We start from the raw sequence: 19,680 nt of genomic DNA, 5'->3' as shown, positions 1-19,680 counted from the left end.
ACATATAAATATCTGCCTCCACATCTTAAATCCTCAACCTATTGCATCTTCATTTGGTTTGAGATTTAAAGTTCAACGTAAACAAACTGCAAAATATCTCCTACATTGTGATTCATTGTTTTCCCTGCATCTGCACAGCGTTGGCATTGCGTCGCGAGTTATGGATAAAGCCTCCCGAAAGTACCTTTCACTGTCTCTATCAGAGGAAGATTGCGGACAAAATTGCCGCAAATTTAAGGGAATCCGAATGCGAAAATGGGGGAGTTGGGTGTCTGAAATCCGGATGCCCAATACCAGAGAGAGGATATGGCTGGGTTCATACAAAACCGCTGAGCAGGCCGCTCATGCTTTGACGCCGGAGTGTATTGCCTAAAAGGGCGCAACGCCAAATTCAACTTGCCCAATTCCGTGCCCGCCATTGCATCCGCGTCTTCACTTTCCTGTGCGCAAATTCAAGTTGTTGCTGCCAAATATGCCCTAGACGTAATCCCTTCAACTCTACCCTCTCTGCAGAATATCACAAATATTAAGGACAAGGTGAGTGAGAAGCTGGCGTCGCCATCAGAACCGTCTTCGGTTTCAGAAACGGAGTGGGCATGTGACAGTTGGCAGATCTCCAAGGTGCCGGACTTGGACCTGTGGGAGTCTCAGTTCGAAGACAATGGAGGCCTGAATTTGGAGAAAATCCCGTCGATTAAGGAGGCTGAAAAGGAGAGGAGGGACGCAAACTCATATACAAACAACTCAGAACACAACTTGGTTTTATTCGCTGTTTCAATCCTGTATTTATACACATCAAGAGAAAGGTCTGGTGATTTGGGCGGTGGCTTCCTGGAGAAGCTTCCCCCATTGTCAATGTATCCGCCGACTTCTAGAACTTCATTAAATACAGCGGCTGATTTCTAGATCCAACATTTAAATCATTGTTGAATATTGGTGGCAGGTAGTTGGAATTACGTCTGGTTTCCAACACTCCCCCTTAATTCCAACTACATACAATAAACAAGACACTATACTCTTAATTGTCATGCCTGCTGGTCTAAGTCTCAGCTAGGCTTACAACAAACATTTCATTTTTGTCTTCTTACTAAAAGGTCCATTCTTGTTCATTTGTTGATGCAACTTCATCTTCACTTTTCTTGCCATAAAATAGTGATGGAGCTTCTCCTTTCTTGATTGCAGGTTAACATTCTTCAACATTGCTTCACGTTCTTGGGACCCATACTTGTCCTTAATGCTTGCAATTTCTTCAAGTTTTGATGCTTCTTCCTTATTGTCAATATCTGCACACTCAAAAACAATGTTAGATTCATAAACAAAACCATATTGATTTTTGTCATCGTGGCTTTGGAAAAAACTTTGCTTTCTTCATCTTTCTTTGCTGATATAGTTGGTTGAGTCATGTCTTCAGTCTCTTTCACCAATTCTGTTACTGCAAACATGTTGTCCCGCATTTGATTTGTGTATGGAGGTAGGCAACTCTTCTCACCAAACAACAACTCGTCAATAAGATGCCTTTCATGCATCATATTTAACCACTCATCATGGGATACATAATTGTCATAAAATTTGACTTCATAATTTTCTGTATCACAGGTAATTTCCTTACTATCACATACTACGCTATTATCAGTTAAAGACATACTTTCACCCTTAATCCCAGCTATGTTGCTTTCAACACAATCACTTTTAGCAACAATACCTTCATCAACTTCAGCTTTCTCACTACCTTCCATACTGTATTTCATTTCAAGAATATCCCAAAATATTTTTGCATCACGTATTTCACCAAATTCATACAAAATATTGGACAAAATATTTTCATCTAAAGCTGATATGATGAGAAACAATGCTACTGCATTTCTACGCTTATCATTCAAATTCATAGAAGTTTCTTGGACAAATTTCCATAAATCTACTGAACCAAGCAATCCTTCCATTTTAATTGCCCAAAGCTTAAAATTTTTACCTGAGAAAATTGACAGAACTGGCATTAATCGTTTCAGTGTTGCATCAGTATCTTCAAATTCTTCTATCCGATTCAGATCTTCATTAGGTTTAAATTCTGGAAACATTTCTAATTCTTCTGCAACTTCTGCCATTTCATTCTTTTTCTTCAAGTATTTTAGTTTTCTCCGTGATTGTTTGAGTCTCTTTAGATGACCCATCACTCTAATCATAGAGTCAAATTCAAAAATAATTTGCAGTAAATTCAAACATCAAAGAGACCATTCTTATACTTCTAAGCTCATTACATCAAAGCGAAAATCATAATGCATACATAATATGACCTTTATATCAAAGCAGATCCTCATAAAAGTAGCAATTCTACTGAACAAACTTTTACGAAAAGATAAATCAATTTCACTCAGGCTGCTGACTTCACCTTAAAGGATCAAGATCACCACAACTCTTGTAGTAGAAAGAATATTTCCTGCATATTAATCCTTTCTCAACAAGGCTCAAGGATTGTTAAAAAATACGTTCACTTGCTTCAGCGCTTAACACATATACATCAATGCCTCAAACACTTGGTGCAAACATCAATGCAATCCCTTTATATCATAATCGGTTAACCAATGTATATAGTAACCACATATCAATTTAAAGTTTCAGATGTTGTTGCCATATTAGCGAAAATTTCAAAATACTGCAAATTCGAACAACAACTGTATAAACATACCAGCAAAGGGGGATCTCAAACACGATTTTTCTCAAAGATCTGATTCACAATAGCAGCGCTTCTGCGGTTCTCAAGCACTCAACGCACAACGCCCTCTTTTACCAGCACTTTGCAGCTCCTCCTCGGAAATCCCCAGCTCATTTAGCAAGTGGCTCTCCTCGGCCCTCCAGGTGGCACACAATCCACCACTGTTCAACAACAATGTTTTTACACTGCGCTCAATCCACAACAGGCACAATACACAACACAGGCCATATGCCCAACGTAATCACACCTTCCAAGTTACACGGCAGAGCTACCACGCTTCAGACTCTCCGCCTCCTCCACATGAAGACTCAAACGAGCTGTCAGCTCAATTGTCTTCACACAGCAGCAACTTTCATGCACAACAGGAGCCACACACATCTAATACCACTCGCCCTTCAAACAGCAACACACTCCTGAGCACTCGGCTCAGTCGCCCTTGCTCACGGCTCATACCCTTGCCAACAAATTCTTGTTAACTGCTCTCCACGCTTCCGCTGTGCAATACTTCCGCTGTGCATTGAGCGCTTGAGAACCGCAGAAGCTCTGCTATTGTGAATCAGATCTTTGAGAAAAATCATGTTTGAGATCCCCCTTTGTTGGTTGTTGTTCAAATTTGCAGTATTTTGAAATTTTCGCTAATATGGCAACAACATCTATAACTCAACACACAAACACTAAACACAAGAACATCTGAACACTTGCTTCATTCACAGATTCAACAAGTATATATACAAGCTGGAGATGTTTCTAGAAATCAGTAGAGTGGGTGGCTTGCTGGAGAAGCTTCCCATTGTCAATGTATCCGCCGACTTCTAGAACTTCATTAAATACAGCGGCTTCATTAAATACAGGGGCTGATTTCTCCATCCAACATTTAAATCATTGTTGAATATTGGTGGCAGTTAGTTGGAATTACGTCGTTTCCAACAGAGGCGTCATTGTGGGAGCTCCTTCCAAGTTGGCAGGAGGAGCAACAAGACGAATACGTCTTCTTTGACTCCACAGATTTCTGGAACTTTTGAGACATTGGAATCATTACAGCGAAAAGCTTGAAAGGAAGGCTGCGTGATGCTTTTTTAGTTTGTCGCATCGCGTGGCAGGCAACGGGCTTCGACCCAATTGTCGAAAACATCTTCTCAGTTTAGATCTTGGTGTATGTACATTTTAAACATCCTATAAAGGAGGTTTCGCAGTTTTCAATGTGTGTATATAGCTACATCGTTGAAATTTTTTACAATTATAAGTTTGAAAAAGATGTAATTCAAAAAAATTTAAACGTGTTAAATTTATTAATATATTTAAAAATACATTTCAAATAATTGAAAATTACAATCTCATTCTATATTAAATTAAATAATTTAATTATATCCTTAAATAAGATAAAATATATTAATTAAACTATACTAATAATTTTTATATTAAATAAAGTAAAGTAACTTGATTACGCCCTTGAATGTACACCTACAAACTATTACGTCGAAGGAATGAAATTTCAACCATGAAAACGGGACCATGAAAACGGGCTAGAAAGAACCGGTTACACCGAACGATACGGTGAGCATAGTGAAGAACGCAGTCGAGATCCAATTCAAATTTGTGAGACAAATATGGAATAACTGCTGTGCTACGGTATAGGATAGTGTCATTATATCGATTCTTCACTTTACTGTGAAATTGTGATTTTAATATTGGTGAGATTTTTGTAGTTTGATATAAAATTGTTATTATAATAATTGTAAATTAAAAATTAATTTTAGATTTTAGATTTACTCACCTACTCATTATTAAAATACTAACAATATAAATTATGATTTCAACACCTTAATCATTTATTTTTAAATTATGATTTCAACACCTTAATCATTTATTATTTAATTATTTTTAATAAAACACAGTTTACAATAATTTCTTTGTTTTTATTTTTAAATTTAGATTATTAAGAATGTATATTATATATATATTTGAAAAATATATACGATTTGTTTCAACGTGTAATATGCAAGTATTTTGGCGCATATATAAAGATGAAGATATCAATGTGTTATATATATAATAAAAAATAAAGATAAGAGTGTTATATGTCCAAATGTTTCGGGTGTTCTTTGTAAGGGTTCGGAAAGGATGGGAGAAGATATTAAAGAAAACATGTCATTAATATATGTTCCCACCTTAGTATGGAGACGAGGGTTTGAGTGGGCTAGAGGTGGGAGGGAGAGGATATTAAAAAACACAACTGTGTGAAGAACATACATGAAAGTAGATGTTAAAGAATGTTTAAAAAAATTATTAATATTTTTATTATTTCATATTTTTTCATATTAGAGTGAATGTGAAGGAAAAAAATATAATATAAAATAAAATATTAGGAAAAATATAATATATTTTTTTTATCTTATGCATACAATATATAATTATAATATTTGTTAAGAAATGTATTATTTTTCAACATTTTTTTAATATAAATTAAAAAAATTCATATAATATATAATTCTATATAATTATAATATTTGTTTAGAAATATATTATTTTTCAATATATTTTTAAATATAAATTAATTTTTTTTAATTGTAACTTCTTAAATTATATTCCTAATATGGACTATTCTAATAATAATAATCATATGAATAGTTTTATTATTTTGAGTATTTATTATTATATATTTTGATATTATAAAGAATTTTTCTATATATTATAATATTAATTTTTTATTATATTTATTTTAAATTAAACTTTCAAAATACTTTTACAATATAGATAATTTTAATTTTTAATTTATCAATATAACAATATAGATAATTTTAATTTTTAATTTATCAAAATTATATTGATTTGAAAAACATTTAGTTTGAAATTTTATAATTTTTATATAAAATTATAAAGTAAATTAGATACCTTATATTTAAAAATAGTTAACTATTATTATCTCTATTTTTAATAATAATTTCTAAATTTAATTGGTAATTTTTATGATATTAAAATATTTTATTTATAACCAAATTTATAAAATGTTTTTGTTAATTTGTTTAAAATAAATACACAATATTAACTCATATTATATTAAAAAATGCCATACATTTAAAAGAAAAAGGTAGATTAGACCTAGCTTTCCATGAATTTTGGGAATAAATAGATTCCATTGGATGTTGGGATACTTATATGCATAAAAATATTATTGCTCATTTAGGTTGTGTTGTCTTCTAAATTAAAGGGATTCGTATAATACGTGGGTAATAAATTAAATTGTGTTAATGAAATTTGTAAATTAAGTTTTAAATATTTTAATTCATATATATAATTATGGGTAAATTTATATTATTTATATTATATGAATAATGACAATGATAAAGATTAAAAAAAAATTAATATCTTTTTTTTTTAAGTTTCGTAAGACCATTTCATTTTCTATTAAACAAAGGTAAATTTACACCACATAGATTGGCTAGATGGCCTCAACTTGTTTAAGAGGGAAATCAAGTTTGTTGGTCACCTATCCGCATTGTAAGCCATCGAAAAACAGTAGTCTTAATCTCTCTAGGCAAGCTATATATGTCTTTGTTTCATGTCCATACACTAGATTTCTAACTATACTTATACTTGCATGACAAAAATCAAAAGTTATCCACATATAAAACAAAAGTAAGCATGGGGAAATGACTAGAAATTCCGCTCCTCTGAGGTCGATTCCACAAGTGTCAGGTCCTTGGTTGTTGATCCAGGCATCTTAGTCAATTCTAAGATTCATGGAATGTCTCGTTCAATTCCATCCAACCTGATGTCTTATTGTGTAGCTAGAATTGAATCCTCTGCAGGTATTTCTTGTAGCTCAGAATACCTTGGAGTGTATCTATCATTCCTACCGATATTGTTCCATAGCTTTGCCCAACAGGCTCTTCATCAACCAATAGAGGTATAGGGTCTGTTTGAACTGTGTAATTCTTCCTCTGGTGTTGCCTAGGTTCAGTACTAAGGTCCTCCAATTTTTCACATCCTCCTCTATCACACTATCATGTTTTATTTCCTCTTCCCACTCTTCTAGCAGCTTCGGGATTCCTTCATTAGTATCCTCACAATAAGCCTCAACAATTTCGGTGATAAGGTGTTCTACCGAATTTCTTCCCCTGCAGGGCACTTGGCTCTTTATCCTTCCTAGGGGTCTGTTCTCACCTTCCTCATCCACGTCCTCTCGCAGGTCGACCAATATCAGAATTTCCTGAGACCTGTTGACATCAACAATATGTTAATCATCTAAAACATATTATTTTAATTTGGTTCCTTTCCTGTATTGTATTTCTAGTGACGTGAGCCACACCATGCTCCTCTTCTACCCTTACGCTCTTGGACTCTAAGCTAGGATGGTCGGAAGACCGGTTCACAAAGTGGGTCTGCCTCCAGCATTCCTTTGTCACTCCCTTCCTCCATACCCAACACCTTCCAGTTATAGTCGGGTATGCTGCCCCTTGCCTAAGCCAAACACGTGAGCCCACCCTCACCCCAATAGCATTCCAAGAAGAAATTGGTAACCCTTCCCCCTCTACCCAGGAAGTTTTAGCATTGCCACTCTCCTTCTCATACTCATATTTCCATTCTAAGTCCCTGGCATTGCCATAGTCCTAGTGGGATTTCCAGTTAGCCCAACAATTTTTTTCGATGTGGTTGTAAGGCCTGCCTCTTATGCTCCTTATTGACTACACCCACCTTACCCCAGCTTCCATCTCATTGCTGCCACCCACTTTCCTTCTATGGTTAGCCCCACAACAAACTCGGTTTACATAACTTGAGTTTCCAAAACCAGACAACACAAGGTCATCACAACAATGACCATAGGCAATACCCGGCTGGTGTAAGATATAGACGCAAAACTAGGAAATTCCCACCAATTTCTTACCCCATTGCCACCAGCAATTCTCAACCCCCCAGGTAATCTTCATACTTCCCCTCCTCTCCCACCAGCAAAACCCCAAATAGGACGTCATGCAATGGAGGAGAAAGGACAAAAAACATACCTGAATACAGTTGCAGGTTGTCTCCAAGCTTGGGGCCAAAAAATTTGTCTTCTTCTCGTTCCTCTGTAGCACATCCTTCTTCCACAAGAAAAAACTCCAACTTTTCTTTCTTGCCTGCCTTGCTTTCCTTTACACCTTACCTCTCCTCCTTCCCTGCCACCTTTCCCACCACCATTGTATGCACTCATGCCAAGGGTAACCTCACCCATTTCCTTGAGCGTGTGTGGGGCAGCAATATATGTCTCAAAGGTATGTATCATTACTATACCCAGGCTATCCCAACCAACGGCCCACACCCCGATCAGGGTAGCTATATTAATACCTTAATATAGATAAATGTATTAAAAAAATTTACTTTTTTCTTACAAAATTTTATCTCAAATAGTATATTATGATATTAATTAAAATTTAGAAAAAATATATTGTTGGGAAAAAATAATTGTAGTCTTAAATCATAATTCAAAATAAAACTACATGATCAATCTTCTATAAAGTTTGAAGAGATGGTAGTGACATCTAGTACTTTGTAAAATTCCTTCAAATTAATAATTTTCTTATTGGAGGTGTGTTTAAAAACATGATTTATAGTTAAAGTGGTTACAATGTTATAGCGTGCACTACATCAATGGGCACTACATTAATGGGATGGAGTGTGCAGGGTCTCCATGAGGAATAACAAGCATGAGAACTCTAGTTTCTAAAAACAAACCTTTGGAACACACTTAAATGCTATTGACATGCACTTAATTCAATTAAATCCATTTTGTCAAGTGACCCCACATCTAGAAAAGTACCAACAACGTCAACAATGAAGGAACCCAATGCAAAGGAAAATCATGTAAAGTAGTTGTTTATTACCTAATAGTTTTAGAGAGGAAAGATAAGGTTTATGAGTTTATGGAGAACATTAAATTTATCATTTAAATTGTATTGTCACTTAGTTTATACCAACATCTAGAATTATAATTCTTGGAACACATCCATATGTTATTCAGATGCAAAGGAAACTTTAGTTAATAACAAATAGAGTACATTTAGTTAATAAAAATCAATAACATTAATATTTAATAACTTTTTTCCCTCTCCATTACCCGGAGGGAAAATGCAAATATATTGGTAGGCTTAGCTACTTATGGATTGATGAAGTCATTATCTTGAACTATTGAAGATGTCGTGCATGATGTCAAGATTGGACACTTGACCCTATCATCCCAAAAATCTATGTTTGTGAGTCAAGTTATTGGGACCACCATAGGATGCATAATAAAACCTTATACCTTCTAGCTATTTTACAAGTCCTTCAATGTGGGAGATCAAAATGGTGGACATTCTACCATGTTTCGACACATTTATAGAAACGTGGATCCTACAATGCCTTCTAGTGACTTAGGTGTGGGGTTTCCACATGGCCTCTTCCTTTCTCTGATAATATGGCTAGTTACTAAGTATTCAGGTAGGTAGAATAGGAATTTGTTATCGCTACAATCAACACCCACCAAAATCTTTCTCATACCTAAATTTTGGAGCCTACTAAGGATCTTAGAATTGGTCGCTCTATGGTTACTCCATAACCATTTAATGTTTTGCAAAGCATTCAAGTATTCTTCCTAGTTTCAATATGTAAAGTCATTTGCACCGGCATGCATAATCTTTAATGATTTCATGAGAACACTTCCTTTACGCAAGCTAGAACAAGCATCACACAATCCAACAAGAAATTTCATGTGTGATTTTCAACTCATGTCGACACTTAGAGCACACTTTTATTAACAGACCCCCTAACTTTGTTATTTTTGAACTTCTATTTTGGTGAGTTTTCGGAACTGTCACCTTTTGTGTATTTTCACTTTCACAAGTGTCATTTTCATATGCGCCTATCGTTTTGACTTGATTTTACTTTGATAAGTGGCATTTTCATGTTATCTTCACTTTTTCATGTGTCCCTTTCAAGGTCATTCACATTTTTCAAGTGTTATCTTATGTTTTCCTCATGTTGTAGGTGTCACCTTTCTGATTTTCACTCCTAAATGTGTCACACCTTTTGCATATCACCAAAGTTAGTTCTGGTACACTCTTCTATATTATACGGTATTACATGTCATTAGAGTATGTGCTAGATATGTTCCTACAACTTAGTACATTTTTTTGTCACACTTGTCATAGTTGTCATAACTTGTGTTCTAAGTGTCGTAAATTGTATCATTTCAACTATCACACTTATACATAAGTGTCGATTTGTTGTCGTTTTGAGGTGTGATTATTATTCATGAATCCTATATATCCTTATGGCTTGTATTGATGGTTTTACATGTGTGATCCAAGTTTGAGTCTTGCCTGAATGCATTTCCCTCTTTTATTTTGCTGATAATCAACAATATTACTAGTACATTATAATTCAATTCTACATGAGATAAATATCCTTTCTCTTAAAGTATACACAATGAGACATCATATACCTAATCCCTTTGTGTATTTATATCCATTGAAGAATAAATTTGAGACCTAAGGTTTGGCATTTAGAGAGAAGTTTTAATTTGCGCTGACAAAGTTGGATGACATTTTTGTTAGAGCATGTAAATATGATTTAACTTCATAATTAGTATACTTTGTAATGGTTATTTTAGAGTGATAAAGTTGGACGAGTGGATATGCTTGATAATTGAAGTTCCTGGAAAAAAAATGCAAAATAATTGCCCAAAGTCAAAAATTCCATATTAGATGGCTCATTTTGAATTTCAAGTTGGGTGAATTTTTTTCATGTACCTTGATTTTATAAGGTGCCCCTTTCAATGAGAACTATAGATGAGGATTTTTATATGTGAAATATCCCCATGGATTAGTATACCAATCCGTAGTTAATAAAATTTCATAAGCTCCAGGGACATCTTGTTGGGTGTGGAGCCTGATTATCTTCTTTATTCAGAGGTATCGCCACATTGGACCAATTCCATAATGGGGTGGCAGCACCGCCCATTTTTTCACCTCCATGGGGGGCGACGGTGATTTTTACATCCCCTCCTTGGCAGGGGTCCAGGGGCAGTGCCCCTAAAGCTAAAAATAGATGTAAATTTGCCTTGTAAAATATTGTGATTTCATAGTCAATCTAAGCCACTCATTAGGCGGATGATTTGACGGCATAAATTATGTTTAATTTAGGGTTTTTTGCCCTAGAAGGCAACCCCTCACTATATATGAGGGAATTGTATTGCAGATATAAATGTGTGTATTCTGAGTGAGAAAGAGAGAGGAGATTGTGTGAAAATGAAGAGGAAATTATAGTGGATATGTTGTAGGTTATATCTCTTCATTTTGCTCGATAATATAAAAGGAATCACTGGTTGTTTCTCCATGGACGTAGCCCAAATTGGGTGAATCACGTATATCTTTGTCTCTGTTGTTTTATGCATTTTTTGTGTCTGTGTTTCTGCAATATTATATGTGTTCTATTACTTTGTAATATATAATTTTCTAACACGTCTATTGTTACAATGTCAATGATTTGGTGGACTCAAGCATTTGTAGCCAACCTAATGAAGACTTATTTCAACTACCCTATAGATTTCACCCCCATTAAATTAAGTTATATGGTTCTTGTACATATCTTGGAATAGGTGACCCCAAGGTTTTGACACATTGAATAGGGCATAACTTTCATAAAGGACACAAAATCAATGATGTAATTATGGACATTTTGGTTCAAAATTTAGAAGGTTACTAGGAATAGAAGAGTTTGACTCTTACTTCTCCTATTTGATTGCTAATTTTTTTTATAAGGATATCCCCATGGAATAAAGTGGATCTTCTACTAGCACCTTAATCACCAACTACTACAATTATAGGCTCATTTTATATACATCCATGACCAAGATGTTGCATTTAATTCTCTTTAGACCATCTACAAAATTTCATTCTATGGGTTACACAATGGGTTTTTCTTGGATGGGGAAAAGGGTTACGAATGGGTTGCAATGCCCTAGGAGGCTGATTCAATGTCAGATGGGAGGTTTCTTCTTTTCAATCATGGATCAAGTAACCTTTGTGTTAATTAAAATTAGGGTAGGACATTTACTTTCAAAGGATACCTCCTTGCAATACAGATTTGATTTATGTTTCCCTAATGTTGATCTTAGAAACAATCACTCAAACTAGACTTTCGAATATTCTATATGCACATCATCATGAACTTTTGGATAATTCTTGTCAAGAATAAACATGTTAGATCTTAGACTTTTGTGATCCATATTGATAACAGTATTGTCTTCCATATTAATCACATTATTGAGATTTGGTCGACGTTTCAAACCAAATTTCCTTTTAAGTATTTGGGAATAAAAATGGTTGTTTGTTTAGGAAAACATATCAACTACTAATTTCATGGATTTGTTACACTAAGGATAGGTCTTTTCTCAATGATTCTCTTGATAGTAATTATAGAAGTTGTCCATGGTGAGATCAACAAGATCAATATTAATATTGGATAGGGGTGGCTTGATAGCTTAACCAAGAGCAAGTGGTCTCCTAATGCAGGATCTATAAGGCTTGGGTTTGGTTATGAATTCCCTTATACTTTTCTTGATATAAATCAATTCATTAGTGAGTTTCTTAATCGTTCTTTAGAGATATCCCAATTTAGGGAACTTTGTATTTCATTCCTCAACTTTAGGTGTGGCTCTATTAGCTTATATTCACTTCCCCGATTTATCTCTTTTCAAATGATTCTCATTGCAAACCATCATTTATAACTCGATATTGATAACCTGTATAACTTTCTTAGGTATGGTTTCCCTAGAGAATCTCTTGAAATATATGTATGTATGGGAAAGTAGAGAATTAGCAATGATTTTTTCCTATAGATTAATGGAATGTTGTTTAACTTCCTTAAACCTATTCAATGTTGAAATAAACCTATGCACAAAGTATTAAATATTTTTGCTTGGCTCCATGGATAAAGAAATAAACCTTGCCACCGAGATCATTATCATGGTTAGTACTCCAAACTTTTCTAGAAATAAATTTTGGAAGCCATTGTAGCTAGCTATACATCCAATAGGAAAGTTGAAATACCATGTGGATGCGTTGTTCTCAAATGTAAATAATAAAATGCAGTTGGTGTCATTTTCATGTTGAATATTAATTAACTGGGTAGTTAGGATAAACTCCTTAATGTGATATTTGTAATTTTTGGATATATTTAGGTCAAATTTAAGAAACAATCTACCATGGTACGTGAGAAAATTATGGGCGACCCTAGGGAATACAAATATGTCCTTACCCAACCAAGGTTGACTTATGTCCCATGTGGTCCTCAAAAGTGAAATTTTCCTTTTAAGTATTTTGGACTCATTCTTATGTGCTTTTGGTCATATCCATAATATATATCATTCTCTTCTTTCCCAAAGTTATCTTCCTTAGATGGGCGTATAAGGGATGGATGGATATGGTTTAGAGGGTTTATAGATATCATAGAATGATAGATATACTACATCTCCAACATTCTCAACTAAGACCTAACCCCTATAAGATCTCATGGGTACTCTTATCCTAGTTTGACAAGGGAGAAGAGGGGTAATGGGGAGAATACTAAGTTCCCTTGCATATTGTTGTGTAATGTATTTAAAAATATTATTGTTAACATCTAGGACCTCAAACATGGATTCATTTTCTATTTGGTTTAGTTGAACACCATGGACCAAAAACACCTTCAATAAAAGGTAATATAGAGTTGTCATTTTTAGTGCAAGAGAAATCTTGATTGGGGGGGGGGGGGGGAGGGGGGTGGTGTGGGTTCGGGTTTGGTCCCCCGAAATAGTCAAGGGACCCAACCCTAGAGAGAGGCACAATTAGACTTTTTTCCATTCAAGATAGGTGAATATTTTGTACTATATGGCTAAGCCTTGAGCTTTGATGGCATTTAATGCTAAGGATGGATAAAGAACAATGGAAACCATTCAAAAAACTATTCTAAAACCTATTAAATAGGAATTGTAAATCAACAAATAAGGATAGTTTAGTTCCACTAAAGAAAAATTCAAATACTGGTGTATAAAGAGGTAAAGCAAAATAACGGTGCAATTCAACAAATATGATTAGTCCAAATAAATGATAAACGTCATTGTTATAAATTTATTATAATTGCATAAGGAGAAATTACTTTACATTGAGATAATATAAGAAGAATAAGTAAAATTCTAACGATCTGATAAAGAAATAAAATGGTAATATAATAAGTGAAGGAATATTCACATATATATAATAGTCTATTGTCATGCAAATTATTACCTAAAGAGTCCATTAGTCCCATATTTTTGAATAGTTATAATATGGAAATCATGAAGTGATGTTAACAACTAATTTTATTAACACAAAATTGAAACAAATAACACTGATACATTCTCTATATTGTGAATATGTTCCATGCTAGAATAGTCCAAGAAGCATACACATCTCTTAAGATAAGGAAGATATTAGAAAAATTGATCTAATCTAATTTGCATAAGGAAAATCAATTATCTTAGAGTAGTTCAAGAAATACATGAAACTCTCTCGTAAGAAAAAATGGCGAGGAAATGGCTTCTTAGTATTAATAATAGCACATAATAGTTGTTACAAAAATTCTAATTCCCTTCAAATATAAAAATGCCCAACTCTTAATCCTTGAGGAAATTCCCATATATGTAGTATTACAAAATATTATCTATCCTCTATGAGGCATGTGGACTTAGTGATGAAATTGAATATGGTTCTAGTTTTGGCACGTAATTGCGAGTAATAACTTCAACTTGCTAGAGGAGGTGAGGTATTCATGTTATGCATTTTAGCCATGTGGCCTTCCCAACACCCTCAAGTTAGTTTGAATTCGTTAGAATGACAAAGATGGATCTGATCCATTGTTAATTCACCTTTCTTTGATGTCTCAAGTGATTATTTCCAATTCTTTATTGTAATCTTTTGAAGAATGACAATTTGTGACCTCTTCTATTGCCAATATTTGGTGCCCCTATTTATGTCTCTACTTTTCAATATACTTCTTAGTACCCCTTGATTAATTCTTATCATTTCTTTTTTCTTAGGGTTTTGCTTCAATTTTTTTAAGATATGTTACTTTTTCCTATCTAGTGCCACTCTTGAATGCATTCGTTTTACAACCTATTACACCACAATCACTAGAGTTAATGCTTATGCATAATATCCTACATTTGGAGCATTTAAGCTAGGTATGTTGATTTACATGTAAGAGAATGTTGTGAATCTATTCAATATGACACTTTGATTTATGATGCTTAAACTAATGATCACTTAAATCCTTGACGCCCAACAAATATGATTTTACATCCCTATGTCGTTGAATATGGGAAATACACATTAGTTACAATGCACATTTGTATTTTTCCTTATTAAATATGTTTTGAACCCATAAATAACCAACCTCTCCTTAATACATTCATTTTGACTTAATTATGGGGGTATGAAGTCGGGCTCTCAACCTTTATTTATTGTTAAGACGATGAAACATCTAACTTGAGGTGAGGCGATAATATCCAATAACACGTTTCCTAGTATAAGAGGGAGTTATTAACCTTTCTTTTCTTCTAATTTCTTCTTATATTTCCAAAGTGGCATCACCATTGTTTGATCTTGTTCTTGGGCCTACCTAATCGAAGCTCCGTGATGGGTGGGTGTAGCTCATATAGATGCTTGGAAACTTGGCGTTAAATGTTGTGGATTTAATGAAAGTGTTCATATTGGGGTAACTATCCAAATACTTGGGAACTCTATGGGAAAGGAATGAAATATTGATTTAAGAATACATCACAATTTGAAGCTCTTAATCCCAATGTATTCCATCGTGCTTTCTTTTTTAAGGAGACACATATTCCATAATGCTCTTAACTCATTTGAATATTACATAAGTCTTGGTATAGGGTTTATTTGTGTGATTTTCCATGTCCATAAATACCATTAGAATGGGTATGAAATCCCCTTAGGCATATTTGGAGTCATTGATGTTTTAAAGAAGTACCTCATGCATGGGGAACCTTGAAGGAATGTGGACTCAGTTATGGCCCATCATTGGTGCTAATTGTGGTTACCTAGTCAAAGAAAGGTCTATAATTTTAATCTATATGGACAGGAATCCAAGGAAATATTGAGGCAAGGATACATGATATGACCATGTTGCATCAAAACATAACATGGAGGTAGTTGTCACATCATTGATAGGGTAGAGGAAGTGAGAGAAGATTTCACACTAACACAATGTATTGAAATGCATTAGAGGGGGAGGGAGGGGGACATATCATGAAATTGAAGCAATGTAGGAAAAATATAATTTTCATTGGGAAAAAAGGTGTACCAACAATAAGGGAAGCGTTGTTCACACATATTGACTATAAGAGAGAACTTGGGAATTATATTATTAGTATAACGTAGCAATATTTCTAGCATTCAATATACTAGCAAAAGCTACTAGTGGGAGATACAATAACCCTACACGTGGATAACCAATGACACAATGGGGGAAAATAATTTTGTTCATCAATGGGAGATGATGTAGATAGGACAAAGGTTAGAGTGAATGACAACACACCATGTGTTGAATAAACTTTTCAATAGTGAGATGGGATTGGGATATCAAAGATTTATAGGGCCGCCATTATCGAGAAATATTAACAACTAAAATGTCCTTATCCATCCAGATGGTCAACCAAGAAAGAGATGAGGAAGTGAGAGTCAGGTAATAATCATTCAAAGTAGTTATGGATGTAGAATTTTTTCTACAAATCATCTAGCTCTGATACCATGTAGAAATTTTGAATAATTTAACACATATTCAATGGAGATTATCCTGATCATGTACTATTGCGGAATACATACACAATACATAAGCTCCTCTACGTTGATCATCAATATAGAAGCATCAATAACAATAAAACATCAAGAGCATTCACACATTAACACAGTATGTAACCCGGGGAAAGCATCTCGCTAAAAACCCCAACTATCTGTATATTAATGATTGAGACCATGTAACAATACAAAGTACAATGCTTATCACAAGCAATCCAGTACCAACTCCACCTCTTACACACAATACAGCTAAGATCTGATCTCCAAATCTATTACACTGCTTTCCTGCCTCCACTGCTCAATACCTGATCAAGAATGAATGAGAATGGTTTACCAAACTCGTATTTCACCTCCAAAGAATCACTCACACTATGTTAGACGTGAGTAGAGGCTATAATACTGGGCAAATACATGAGCAAACTCATTGGCATACTCAATCCCTTGATTGTGCAAATCCTCATGCACAACTATAGTCACAACTGATAGCAATCTGATCCTCTAACACTTGTCCCTCTTGAACTGAACATGCACTGACATGCAACTGAGTTAACTGATGCATTCTATAGTTGTATTATGAGTTAATAATTAGTTTAACAACTCATCATTATTCTATTTGCAGTTAGACTAATTACAACTAGTTTAACCAAGTCAAACTGAACACAACTCCATCAACTCCACAATCAACTCCACCAAACTCAATTGATTGAGTTCTAACTGAAGTCATGCATGCAACAACTCAACTGACTCATAAGAAAATCGTACTTCCTTCTGACAGCTCCATGGGCCACATCTGTAGCTCAAACTGAAGTGCTCCAAGGGAATAAGATCAAGTTTATAGTCCAAATATTATTATGAGACAATAATATTTGACTTTTATATTTTAGACAGCCAGTCTAAAAATAGACTTTGATCACTCCTACTGTGATCACTCTTGCTGTGATCACTCCTGCTATGGTCACTCCTACCGTGACCACTCCTGTTGTGGTCACTCCTACCGTGACCACTCCTGCTGTGGTCACTCCTGTTGTGATCATCCCTGCTGTGATCACTCCTACTGTGATCATCCCTGCTGGGATCCAAAAATAGAACTTGCGCCATAATTTTCCTGCGGGCCCACTTAGTGAAGGTGACTCTTTTCACTAAGCTCCATCATCTTGTTGCAATCTCAACACTCCCTCTCGACAAGATATGGATTATCAGCAACCCCTATCCTGCCTCGGTGGTACTCGAATTTTCTCCTGGTGGGAGCCTTTGTCAGAATATCAGCATCCTGATCCTCTGTTGGAATGTATGAAAGCAACATGATCCTCCACTGCACACAATCTCTGATATGATGGTATCTGATGTCCTTGCTGACATATACTCGGCCTCTTGAGCTCCCTACCCAATCTGCATCCTCCTCTCTGTACCAAGATCCATATCCCGATGTGCCTCTCAAGTAGCGCAGTACATGCTTGGCCGCCTTCCAGAAGAGCTTGGTAGGCTTAACCATAGCTTGTGAAAGCTGGTTAACTGCATAGCATATATTGGGTCGTGTATTGACCAAATATATCAGCGACCCCACCAACTGTCGATAAATAGTGGCATCCACTTCTTCTCCCGAAGTGGAATCCTCATTCCTCCAACCTCTAGGAAGAGGAGTATCAACAGGCTTGCAGCCATGCATGTTGAACTTCTCTAGTATCTCCCGAGCATACTTGCCCTGAGAAACAAATAGTCCACCACTGCGTTGCCATATTTCCAATCGTAGGAAATAGTGAAGGAGGCCCAAATCTTTCATCTCAAACTCTGTAGCAAGATCCTTCTTGCATGACAGTATCAACAGCTCATCACCCGTTAGAATCAAATCATCAACATACAGTACAATGATAAGCAACTTACTCTCCACCACAATCTGGTATAGGTAAGGATCCGCCTCACTCTTGGAGAATCCAAGTCCTGTGAAATAGTTGTATATCTGTGTGTACCAAGCACGTGGTGCTTGATTCAACCCATACAGCGCTCTCTTCAGCCTGCACACATGCGACTCGCTGCTGAAGACCTCAAAGCCTTCAGGTTGCTCAATGTACACCTCCTCCTTAATGACTCCATTGAGGAACGCAGTCTTCACATCCATCTGATGAATGTGCCATCCCATCTGTGCTGAGAGAGCAAGAATCATCCGTATGGAAGAATACCTTGCGACAGGTGCAAAGGTCTCCTCATAATCGATCCCCTCTATCTGTGAAAAGCCTCGGGCAACAAATCTTGCCTTGTACTTCTCTACACTCCTGTCAGTTGCCTGCTTAACTTTGTAGATCCATCTCGAACCCACCACTGATTTCCCTTCCGATCTAGGAACAATCTCCCATGCATTGTTTCTGACAATAGAATCATACTCTTCCACCATGGCGTCTACCCATGCGGGATCCTCCACAGCTTCCTCGAAAGAGGATGGCTCAGTCACAACACACTTGCTCATAAGAGCCATGTATCTAGTGTACCGATCAGGTGACTGTCTCTGCCTGCGTTGGGCTGTAGGTGGTCCTACAACTTTCTCTGCATCTTGAGCCAGTCGCTAAGCTTCTGTCAAGTGCTTTCGCCCTCTGACGGTTGGCGCTGCATGAGTGGTCTCTTCCACTCCATGAACCTCGTCCTGTGGCTGATCCATGTCCTGAAGCTCATCCTTAGGAACTAATAGCTCCTCATCTGCATGCAAGTGTAGCTCCCTCTCAAGTGAACACTTCATGGCTTTCTCCTCCTGAAATTTTATATCCCGTCGCACCACAGTTTTACCACTGTCTGGAAAATACACACGATAGTTGTGGGGTGTATTAGTGTACCCCACAAATATCCCAACCTCTGCGGTCGGCTCCAACTTCTTCCTGGCATCCTTCGTCACATGCATGTAAACGTTAGCACCAAAAATCCTCAAATGAGAAAGATCAGGCTTCTTACCAGAATAAGCCTCCTCGGGTGTACTCATGCCAAGTATCCCGTGAGGACAACGGTTCTGCACATAAACTATTGTATTGCATGCTTCTGCCCACAAGAGAAGGGGTAGCCCCTGATCATGCAACATTGCCCGTGCAACAGCCACAATCGTTTTGTTCTTCTGCTCACCTACCTCGTTCTGCTGTG

General features: G+C 35.9%; 1 pseudogene; it reads left to right on the top strand.

Moving 5' to 3' along the window:
* Positions 1 to 247: 247 nt before the first annotated feature.
* Positions 248 to 3,732, top strand: LOC149176276 (ethylene-responsive transcription factor ERF015-like; annotated as a pseudogene).
* Positions 3,733 to 19,680: the final 15,948 nt, after the last annotated feature.

Source organism: Pinus tabuliformis, chromosome 4_1 (genome assembly GCF_031772625.1).
Source record: "Pinus tabuliformis cultivar Carrire ecotype Pingquan chromosome 4_1, CPIR1, whole genome shotgun sequence".
Lineage (NCBI taxonomy): Eukaryota > Viridiplantae > Streptophyta > Pinopsida > Pinales > Pinaceae > Pinus > Pinus tabuliformis.
The sequence above is the reverse complement of the archived record's forward strand: the minus strand, read 5'-3'. Positions and strand labels throughout refer to the sequence as shown.